This window comes from Salmo salar, chromosome 09, assembly GCF_965601325.2.
Source record: "Salmo salar chromosome 09, fSalSal1, whole genome shotgun sequence".
NCBI lineage: Eukaryota > Metazoa > Chordata > Actinopteri > Salmoniformes > Salmonidae > Salmo > Salmo salar.
In genome coordinates, this window is record NC_138299.1 from 92,143,724 (window position 1) to 92,156,261 (window position 12,538).

Genomic DNA, 12,538 nt, shown 5'->3' on the forward strand with positions numbered 1-12,538 from the left:
GAGAACATACTGTCGAGCTGCATCACAGCCTGGTACGGCAGCTCCACCGCCACTGACCGCAAGGCTCTACAGAGGGTGGAACGCACCATTGGGTGAACACTGCCTGCCCTCCAGGACACCTACAGCACCAGTGTCGCAGGAAGGCCAAGAAGTTCCTAAATGACCTCACCCACCCGAACCATGGCCTGTTCTCCCTGCTTCCATCACTCAGACTCAGGCAGTATAGGAGCATCGTGGAAAAAAACTGTCAGTGGCCAATAGCTTCTACCCCAGACCATCAGGCTGCTCAATAGCCACCACAAGGCACCTACCCCCCCACCCTCCATGGACATTTACCCTGCCCCCACTCCCCAATGGACATTTACCCTGCCCCCACTCCCCAATGGACATTTACCATTGTTACTGTTGTAAATATGTATATATTATTATTATGTTTATTTATGATTGTTTCATTCACTTCTCTTTTTGACCTGCACTGATGGAGCTTAATCATTTCACTGTACCCTGCAAGTACATGTGTGTCCCTGTGCATGTGACTAATAAACTCATATAATCATCTAAAGTTTAATAATCTAATAACACCAACAAAATAGAAAGATTGACCCTAACTAAAGTGTACGGTAGAGTACAGTATTCTATGTGATTAGCATAAACCCATTCTGCAATTAGGTTACTTGTTAGGCTGTGGTACTGACTGTAATCCCATGTGACTATTAATGAGAGGTGATGGATGGAGTACTTCAAAGCAGAGGTCTTCACAGGTCCCTTTCGTATTCAGGTCCAAAATGTAAACTTGTCTGGTCCTGTTTGATTGTCACAGGTCTTGGATCTATGTAACTACTACAGTTTACAGTGAGGGAAAAAAGTATTTGATCTGCTGCTGATTTTGTACGTTTGCCCACTGACAAAGAAATTATCAGTCTATAATTTTAATGGTAGGTTTATTTGAACAGTGAGAGACAGAATAACAACAACAAAAATCCAGAAAAACGCATGTCAAAAATGTTATAAAATGATTTGCATTTTAATGAGGGAAATAAGTATTTGACCCCTCTGCAAAACATGACTTAGTACTTGGTGGCAAAACCCTTGTTGGCAATCACAGAGGTCAGGCGTTTCTTGTAGTTGGCCACCAGGTTTGCACACATCTCAGGAGGGATTTTGTCCCACTCCTCTTTGCAGATCTTCTCCAAGTCATTAAGGTTTTGAGGCTGACGTTTGGCAACTCGAACCTTCAGCTCCCTCCACAGATTTTCTATGGGATTAAGGTCTGGAGACTGGCTAGGCCACTCCAGGACCTTAATGTGCTTCTTTTTGAGCCACTCCTTTGTTGCCTTGGCCGTGTGTTTTGGGTCATTGTCATGCTGGAATACCCATCCACGACCCATTTTCAATGCCCTGGCTGAGGGAAGGAGGTTCTCACCCAAGATTTGATGGTACATGGCCCTGTCCATCGTCCCTTTGATGCGGTGAAGTTGTCCTGTCCCCTTAGCAGAAAAACACCCCCAAAGCATAATGTTTCCACCTCCATGTTTGACAGTGTTCTTGGGGTCATAGGGTGCATTCCTCCTCCTCCAAACATGGCGAGTTGAGTTGTTGCGAAAGAGCTCCATTTTGGTCTCATCTGACCACAACACTTTCACCCAGTTGTCCTCTGAATCATTCAGATGTTCATTGTGAAACTTCAGACTGGCATGTATATGTGCTTTCTTGAGCAGGGGGACCTTGCGGGCGCTGCAGGATTTCAGTCCTTCACAACGTAGTGTGTTACCAATTGTTTTCTTGGTGACTATGGTCCCAGCTGCCTTGAGATCATTGACAAGATCCTCCCGTGTAGTTCTGGGCTGATTCCTCACCGTTCTCATGATCATTGCAACTCCACGAGGTGAGATCTTGCATGGAGCCCCAGGCCGAGGGAGATTGACAGTTATTTTGTGTTTCTTCCATTTGCGAATAATCGCTGTTGTCACCTTCTCACCAAGCTGCTTGGCGATGGTCTTGTAGCCCATTCCAGCCTTGTGTAGGTCTACAATCTTGTCCCTGACATCCTTGGAGAGCTCTTTCGTCTTGGCCATGGTAGAGAGTTTGGAATCTGATTGATTGATTGCTTCTGTGGACAGGTGTCTTTTATACAGGTAACAAACTGAGATTAGGAGCACTCCCTTTAAGAGTGTGCTCCTAATCTCAGCTCGTTACCTGCATAAAAGACACCTGGGAGCCAGAAATCTTTCTGATTGAGAGGGGGTCAAATACTTATTTACCTCATTAAAATGCAAATCAATTTATAACATTTTTGACATGCGTTTTTCTGGATTTTTTTGTTGTTATTCTGTCTCTCACTGTTCAAATAAACCTACCAAACCTACCATTAAAATTATAGACTGATCATTTCTTTGTCAGTGGGCAAACGTACAAAATCAGCAGGGGATCAAATACTTTCCCCCCTCACTGTATAGATCTGGATGGACCCAACCGGACCAGACCACGGCTCTGCATAGCTTATTTATTTGATGCTGAGAAGGCAAAGTTTTTAGTGTATAGTAGGCCAACTCGTGATTTGGACTGAAATAGGTGCCGGTACTCATTTTGGATGCTGGTACTGTTTATATTTAGGAGCAGGAACTCTGCCATACTTTTGAGCTAATATTATATAAGAGGTGCAGGAACTCAAGCATTAGAACATTTGAGGTGCCGGTACTCAGTTCCGGTGAGCTCCTGCCCAAGTCAAGCTATGCCTACTAGCCAATATACACTGAGTGTACAAATCATTAAGAGCCCCTGCTCTTTCCATGACATAGACTGACCAGGTGAAAGCTATGATCCTGATCCCTTATTGATGTCACCTGTTAAATCCACTTCAACCAGTGTAGATGAAGGGGAGAAGACAGGTTAAAGCATAATTTTTAAGCCTTGAGACAAATGAGACATGGATTGTGTATGTGTGCCATTCAGAGGGTGAATGGGCGAGACAAAAGATTTAAGTGCCTTTGAACAGGGTATGGTAGTAGGTGCCAGGCGCACCGGTTTGGGTAAAGAACTGCAACGCTGCTGGGGTTTTCACGCTCAAAAGTTTCCCGTGTGTATCAAGAATGGTCCAGCCAACATGACACAACTGTGGGAAGCATTGGAGTCAACATGGGCCAGCATCCCTGTGGAACGCTTTCAACGAATTGTAGAGTTCATGCCCCGACAAATTGAGGCTGTTCTGAGGGCCAAAGGTACAACTCGATATTAGGAAGGTGTTCTTAATGTTTTGTACACTCAGTGGATATAGACCTATACAGTATGTTAACCAGAAGAGCAACTTAGCTGCTAAACATGATTCTTCTGAATAGAATAGAATCCTTCTGTTCCTCTCCAATGCACAATACTCCAACATATTACACCTGTTTGGAAAGGAGTACAACAGGGTCCGCCACAAAACGGTGCCCTGGTTTAGGGATTAAGTGCCTTGATCAAGTGCACAACGTTAGGAGACGTTAAAGTATTTTTATGTTATACCCATGGTATAAGGTCTGATATACCACAGCTTTCAGCCAATCAGCATTCAGGGCTCGAACCCGGTTAATAATTGTAAATAAATCCCTTTTGTGCATGTGCATAACTATAAATAAATCCAACAGGAGAGTTTGAGTGATGAAAGTTCGACAGAAGATCTGGAAATCTTTGAGCAAGAAACACTTGGACGAACAAAATAAAAGATGATTAAAATAACATTATTATGTTAAGACTACAAACAGTTATAAATGGCCAATTTAGTAGATTGACTTGTCATTTCAATAGGTATAGGCTACAGACTCAAATCTGGGTTTATGATTGTAATTCAGCTTTGCCATGGTTTGCTTAGATAGATGCAGGTAGCCAATAGCCCCTGATATGCCTACATCTTGTTTCAGATGTAGATCTACCTTCTATTGCATCTTGCCTATGCCGCTCTGTCATTGCTTTTCCATATATTTATATGTGTATATATTCTTATTCCTTTACTTAGATTTGTGTGTATTAGGCAGTTGTTGTGGAATTGTTAGATTACATGTTAGATACTGCTGCACTGTCGGAACTACAAGCACAAGCATTTCGCAACACTCGCAATAACTGCTAACCATGTGTATGTGACCAATAAAATTTGATTTGATTTGTGATTTGTCTACAGTAGCCTAGGCAAGATGTAAACTGAAAGATTTAGCAGATTGCTTCAAATTAACAGACTAATTTATTCAACATGAATATCTTGCCAATTTTGAGGTAAGAAGTGCTTGTGTTTCCCAATAGCATGCTGAATAAGCTACTGAGGATGGGGTCAAATTTTAAATCACCAAATTAAATATTCATAATATGTATATGAACTGAATATGTTTGTCAACAACAGCCAGTGTTTATTTTCTGTAATTGTTTTTATCTGTAGCCTAATCTGACTGTTACCGTCAACCTAATGCGTTTTAACAAATGATCGGCAACTGCGATAGAGCTTTGATCATTTCCAATTTAATTAATTAAACATGGCCATTAATAATTGCATAATAACACAAGGCTACAAATAAAATACAATTTTATTTGTCACATGCGCCAAAGACAACAGGTGTAGACCTTACCTTGAAATGCTTACTTACAAGCCCTTAACCAACAATGCAGTTCAAGAAATAGAGTAAAGAAAATGTTTACTAAAAAAACAAAAGTAAAAAATCAAAAAAGTAACACAAGAAATTACATAACAATAACAAGGCTAAATACAGGGGGTACTGGTACTGAGTCAGTCAGCGGGGGTACAGGTTAGTCGAGGTAATTTGTAAAGTGACTATGCATAGATAATAAACAACGAGTAGCAGCAGTGTAAAAACAAAGGGGGGGACTGATTAATTGTTCAGCAGTCTTATGGCTTGGAGGTAGAAGCTGTTAAGGAACTTTTGGTCCTAGACTTGGCGCTCCGGTACCGCGTGCTGTGCGGTAACAGTCTAGGACAATGTTTTGGGCCTTCCTCTGACACTGCCTAGTATAAACAGTTGAAGTCGGAAGTTTACATACACCTTAGCCAAATACATTTAAACTCAGTTGTCACGCCCTGACCTGAGAGAGACGTTTTATTTCTCTATTTTGTTAGGTCAGGGTGTGGGGTGGGCATTCTATGTGTTGTATTTCTTTGTTTTGGCTGAGTATGGTTTCCAATCAGAGGCAGCTGTCTATCGTTGTCTCTGATTGGGAATCATACTTAGGCAGCCCTTTTTCCCTCCTTCAGTGTGGGATCTTGTTTTTGTACAGCTCAGTATAGCCTGCAGAACGTGACGTTCGTTTTTCCGCTGTTTGTTATTTTGATTTATTGTTCTGAGTTATAATAAATACTGAACATGAGCACTTACCACGCTGCACCTTGGTCTCCTTCACCTTACGAAAACCGTTACAGAAGATCCCACCACAAAAAGACCAAGCGGCGTGGTCCAGAGCAATGGACCTGGGAAGACATCCTGGACGGAAAGGGATCCTGAACATGGGAGGAGAGGACGCACAGCCCAGTGCGTCCTGTGCCAGCCCCCCGCATTTGCCGGGTGAAAGTAAGCATCCAGCCAGGACGGGTTGTGCCAGCTCTACGCTCAAGACCTCCAGTGCGCCTCCGCGGCCCAGTATATCCTGTGCCTGCTCCACGCACCCGGACTCCAGTGAGTCTCTCCAGTCTGGTACGCCCTGTGCCTGCTCCTCGCACTTGCCCTGAGGTGCGTGTCACCAGTCTGGCGCCACCTGTGCCAGCCCCATGCATCAGGTCTCTAGTGTGCCTGCCCAGTCCGGTGTGTCCTGTTCCTGCTCCTCGCACTCGTCCTGAGGTGCGTGTTACCAGTCTGGCACCACCTGTGCCAGCCCCACGCATCAGGCCTCCAGTGCGCCTTCCCAGTCCAGAGCTTCCGGCGACAGTTCCCAGTCCAGAGCTTCCGGCGATGTCCCCCAGTCCGGAGCCTCCAGCGACGTTCCCCAGTCCGGTGAGACCTGTTCCGGCTCCATGTAAGAAACCTCCAGTGATGATCCATGGTCCGAAGCCTCGAGTGATGATCCATGGCACGAAGCCTCCAGTGATGATCCATGGCCCGGAGCATGTAGTGATGATCCATGGCACGAAGCCTCCAGTGATAATCCATGGCCCGGAGCCTCCAGTGATAATCCATGGCAAGAAGCCTGTAGGGATGATCCATGGTCCGGAGCTTGTAGGGATGACCCATGGCACGATGCCTCCAGTGATAATCCAAGGCCCGGAGCCTCCAGTGATGATCCATGGCGCGGAGCCTGCAGTGATGATCCATGGCATGGAGCCTGCAGCGACGGTCCCCAGTCTGGAACCTCCTGAGACGGCCCACAGTCCGGAACCTCCTGAGACGGCCCACAGTCCGGAACCTCCTGAGACGGCCCACCGTCCGGAACCTCCTGAGACGGCCCACAGTCCGGAACCTCCAACAACGTTCCCCAGTCTGGAACCTCCAACGACGTTCCCCAGTCCGGAACCTCCGGCGACGGTCTGCAGTCCAGAGTCTCCGGCGACGGCATGTAGCCCGGAGCCTCCGGCGGCGGCCTGCAGCCCGGAGCCTCTGGCGGCGGCCTGCAGCCCGGAGCCTCTGGCGGCGGCCTGCAGCCCGGAGCCTCCGGCAGCGGCCTGCAGCCCAGAGCCTCCGGCGAGGATCTACGGTCCGGTTCCACCCACGATGATCCACGGTCCGGTGGCACAAACGCGGAGGGATCAGTGGGCGGAGCGGGGGCTACACCCCGAACCGGAGCCGCCACCATGGGTAGATGCCCACCCGGACCCTCTCCTATAGGTTCAGGTTTGCGGCCGTGAGTCCGCACCTTTGGGGGGGGTACTGTCACGCCCTGACCTGAGAGAGACGTTTTATTTCTCTATTTTGTTAGGTCACGGTGTGGGGTGGGCATTCTATGTGTTGTATTTCTTTGTTTTGGCTGAGTATGGTTTCCAATCAGAGGCAGCTGTCTATCGCTGTCTCTGATTGGGAATCATACTTAGGCAGCCCTTTTTCCCTCCTTCAGTGTGGGATCTTGTTTTTGTACAGCTCAGTATAGCCTGCAGAACGTGACGTTTGTTTTTCTGTTGTTTGTTATTTTGATTTAGTGTTCTGAGTTTTAATAAATACTGAACATGAGCACTTACCACGCTGCACCTTGGTCTCCTTCACCTTACGAAAACCGTCACATCAGTTTTTCACAATTCCTGACATTTAATTATAGTAAAAATGCCCTGTCTTAGGTCAGTTAGGATCAACACTTTATTTGAAGAATGTGAAATGTCAGAATAATAGCAGAGAGAATGATTTATTTCAGCTTTTATTTCTTTCATCACGTTCCCAATGGGTCACAAGTTTACATACACTCAATTACTATTTAGTAGCATTGCCTTAAAATTGTTTAACTTGGGTCAAACGTTTCGGGTAGCCTTCCACAAGCTTCCCAGAATAAGTTGGGTGAATTGTGGCCCATTCCTCCTGACAGAGCTGGTGTAACTGAGTCAGGTTTGTAGGCCTCCTTACTCGCACCCACTTTCAGTTCTGCCCACAAATTTTCTATAGGATTGAGGTCAGGGCTTTGTGATGGCCACTCCAATACCTTGACTTTGTTGTCCTTAAGCCAAACATAACGATGGTCATTATGGCCAAACAGTTCTATTTTTGTTTCATCAGACCAGAGGATCTTTCCAAAAAGTACGATCTTTGTCCCCACGTGCAGATGCAAACCGTAGTCTGGCTTTTTTATGGCGGTTTTGGAGCAGTGGCTTCTTCCTTGCTGAGCAGCCTTTCAGGTTATGTCGATATAGGACTCGTTTTACTGTGGATATAGATACTTTTGTACCCGTTTCCTCCAGCATCTTCACAAGGTCCTTTGCTGTTGTTCTGGGATTGGTTTGCACTTTTCGCACCAAAGTACGTTCATCCCTAGGAGACAGAACACATTTCCTTCCTGAGCGGTATGACGGCTGCGTGGTCCCATGGTGTTTATACTTGCATACTATTGTTTGTACAGATGAACGTGGTACCTTCAGGCGTTTGGAAATTGCTCACAAGGATGAACCAGACTTGAGGAGGTCTACATTTTTTTCTGAGGTCTTAGCTGATTTCTTTTGATTTTCCCATGATGTCAAGCAAAGGTACACCTCCAATTGATTCAAATAATGTCAATTAGCCTATCAGAAGCTTCTAAAGCCATGACATCATTTTCTGGAAGTTTCCAAGCTGTTTAAAAGGCACAGCCAGCTTAGTATATGTAAACTTCTGACCCACTGGAACTGTGATACAGTGAATTATAAGTGAAATAATCTGTCTGTAAACAATTGTTGGAAAAATGACTTGTGTCATGCACAAAGTAGATGTCCTAACCAACTTCCCAAAACTATAGTTTGTTAACAAAACAATTTGTGGCATGGTAAAAAAAAAGAGTTTTAATGACTCCAACCTAAGCGTATGTAAACTTCCGACTTCAACTGTAGGTCCTGGATGTCAGGAAGCTTGGCCCCAGTGATGTACTGGGCTGTAAGCCCTACCCTCCGTAGCGCCTTACGGTCAGATGCCCAGCAGTTGCCATACCAGGCGGTGATGCAACCAGTCAGGATGCTCTCGATGGTGCAGCTGTAAAACCTTTTGAGGATCTGGGGACCCATGCCAAATCTTTTCAGTCCCTGGGTGGGAAAAGGTGTTGTCGTGCCCTCTTCACAACTGTCTTGATGTGTTTGGACCATGATAGTTTGTTTGTAATGTGGACACCAAGGAACTTGAAACTCTCGATCCACTCCACTTCAGCCCCGTCTATGTTAATGGGGGCCTATTCGGCCCTCCTTTTCCCATAGTCCACGATCATCTCCTTTGTCTTGCTCACATTGAGGGAGAGGTGGTTGTCCTGGCACCACACTTCCAGGTCTCTGACATCCTCCCTATTGGCTGTCTCATCGTTGTCGGTGATCCGGCCTACCACTGTTCGGTCGTCAGCAAACTTAATTATTGTGTTGGAGTTGTGCTTGGCCACGCAGTCGTGGGTGAACAGGGAATAAAGGAGGGGACTAAGTACGCATCCCTGAGGGTCCCCAGTGTTGAGGATCAGCATAGCAGATGTGTTGTTGCCTACTTACCACCTGGGGGCGGCCCCTCAGGAAGTCCAGGATCAAGTTGCAGAGGGAGGTCTTTAGTCCCAGGGTCCTTAGCTTAGTGATGAGCTTTGTGTGTACAACAACAATACACTGAAGTTATAGACTACTTATTAAATCTGTTTGCCATATCCAGGTAGGATGCACAAGTGGCACAAATTGATTTGCAATGACTCCAGTGATATTGTAATTTCAACATATGTATTGTATCAAATGGTAGCCTACAACAGGGGTTCCAAAAGGTTTTCACTTAGGGCCCCCCTCTCAGCATCGGGGAACATCCCCCACACGTGCCACGTCTATTTCTATGGGTACAAGCACTGTTCATGACACAAAATGTTCACACCCCTCTTGTTGGTGGAGAGTTTTGCAGGGTTAAAGCTTATTTCCTGCAGTTCTACACATTTTGCCATGGGTGCAAAGAAAATGTTGCCGTTTTAAAGCTAGTTTTCTTATATATATTTTGCCATGTCTAATGTGTATTCATTTGATATTTGAGTGAGTAAAAAATTACAACAATATCTATGGGCTAATAAAGCTGAATAAAAAAAACCTTAGCTGACATGGGCTAGTTGATCTGGACATTTCTGACAAGTTATAAATAGCTCTCTAATGTATGCAATGACTAACATGACGAGAGGAACTGATGATGCACTACCCAATTTAGAAATGGGACCTTGTGCATTCTACTATTACAACTTCTACTAGCCGGACTGAGTTCCTTGAAAAAAAAAAAAAAATGTGGGGGGGAACCCTCGTGCCCTACAATGGTATATAAATGAATAGGCTACTTGATGGCCAACAGATGCAAATGTATCATTCTCCACATTTAATGTCAGTTTCACTGAGGACTTTTTCCCCAAAACAGAAGCACCCAAGGGAGTTCCATAACTTCCATTTCAAATTTCCACTCGCACATAATGACAAGTTAAATAGCCTACCTACAACTGGTAAAAAGTAATGATGTGAGTGTGTGCTGCTGTCTCCTCTCACTCACATGACTCAGCCAATAGAGGACTAAGCTGCATGCTGCAGTGCTCTCTCAACACAAAAACACACACCTCTGGCCCTCCCCACCACTCACTCACTCAGCAACAGCTTGCCTGATAAATCAAATCAAATAACATTTTATTGGTCACATACACATATTTGGCAGATGTTATTGCGGGTGTAGTGAAATGCTTGTGTTCCTAGCTCCAACAGTGCAGTAGTATCTAACAATTCACAACAATACACACAAACCGGTGCCCCCACACATTGACTCTGTACTGGTACCCCTGCATATAGCCTCGCTATTGTTATTTTACTGCTGCTGTTTAATTATTTGTTACTTTTCTTTTTTCTTTTTTACTTATCTATTTTTTATTTAACACTTATTTTTCTTAAAACTGCATTGTTGGTTAAGGGCTTAAGTAAGCATTTCACTGTAAGGTGTACACCTGTTGTATTCTGGGCATGTGATTTTTTTGTTGTTGATTTGATTTGAAATCTAAAAGTAAAAGAATGGAATTAAGAAATATATATGAGCAATGTCAGAGTGGCATTGACTAAAATACAGTACAATAGAATACAGTATATACATATGAAATGAGTAAAGCAGTATGTAAACATTATTAAAGTGACTAGTGTTCCATTATTAAAGTGGCTAGTGATTTCATGTCTATGCATATAGGGCAGCAGCCTCTAAGGTGCAGGGTTGAGTAGCCGGGTGGTAGCTGGCTAGTGATGGCTATTTAACAGTCTGATGGCCTTGAGATAGAAGCTATTTTTCAGTCTCTCGGTTCCAGCTTTGATGCACTTGTACTAACCTCGCCATCTGGATGATAGCAGGGTGAACAGGCCGTGGCTCGTGTGGTTGATGTCCTTGATGATCGTTTTGGCCTTCCTGTGACATCGCGTGCTGTAGGTATCCTACAGGGCAGGCAGTGTGCCCCCGGTGATGCGTTGGGCAGACCGCACCACCCTCTGGAGAGCCTTGCTGTTTCAGGCGGTGCAGTTGCCGTACCAGGTTGTGATACAGCCCGACAGGATGCTCTCAATTGTGCATCTGTAAAGGTTTGTGAGGGTCTTGGGGGCCAAGTTGAATTTCTTCAGCCTCCTGAGGTTGAAGAGGCACTGATGAGCCTTCTTCATCACACTGTCTGTGTGGGTGGACCATTTCATACTGTCAGTGATGTGTACACCAAATAACTTGAAGCTTTTCACCTTCTCCACTGCGGTCCCATCGATGTGGATAGGGGCATACTCCCTCTGCTGTTTCCTGAAGTCCACGATCAGCTCCTTCGTTTTGTTAACGTTGAGGGAGAGGTTATTTTCCTGGTACCACTCCGCCAGGGCCCTCACCTCCTCCCTGTAGGCTGTCTCATCATTGTTGGTAATCAGGCCTACTACAGTTGTGTCATCTGCAAACTTGATGATTGAGTTGGAGGTGTGCGTGGCTACGCAGTCATGGGGCTGAGCACACACCCTTGTGGGGCCCCTGTGTTGAGGATCAGCGAAGTGAAGTTGTTGTTTCCTACCTTCACCACCGGGGGCGGCCCGTCAGGAAGTCCAGGACACAGTTGCACAGGACGGGGTTCAGGGCCTTGAGCTTGATGATGAGTTTGGAGGGTAGAGGTGATATGATCCTTAACTAGTCTCTCAAAGCACTTCATGATGACAGAAGTGAGTGCTACGGGGCAATAGTCATTTAGTTCAGTTACCTTTGCATTCTTGGGCACAAGAACAATGGTGGACATCTTGAAGCAAGTGGGGACAGCAGATTGGGATAGGGAGAGATTGAATATGTCCGTAAAGACTCCAGCCAGCTGGTCTGTGCATGCTCTGAGGACGAAGTCACGGGTGATAGTTAGTAGCAGTGGTGGAAAAAGTACCCAATTGTCATACTTGAGTAAAAGGAAAGATACCTTTATAGAAAATGACAAATAAAGTGAAAGTCACCCAATAAAGTACTACTTGAGTAAAGTGTAAAAGTATTTGGTTTTAAATATACTTAAGTATCAAAAGTAAAAGTATAAATCATTTAAAATTCCTTATATTAGCAAACTAGACTGCACAATTTTCTTGTTTTTATAATTTACACTCCAACACTCAGACATCATTTACAAACTAAGCATTTGTGTTTTGTGAGTCCGCCAGATCAGAGGTAGAAGGGATGACCAGGGATGTTCTATTGATAAGTGTGTGAATTGGACAATTTTCTGTCCTGCTAAGCTGTCCGGCTAAATGTAACGAGTACTTTTGGGTGTCAGGGAAAATGTAAAAAGTACATTATTTTCTATAGGAATGTAGTGAAGTAAAACTAAAAGTTGTCAAAAATATAAATAGTACAGTAAAGTACAGATACCCCAAAAAAACTACTTAAGTAGTACTTTAAAGTATTTTTACTTAAGTACTTTACACCAATGGTTAGCAGCA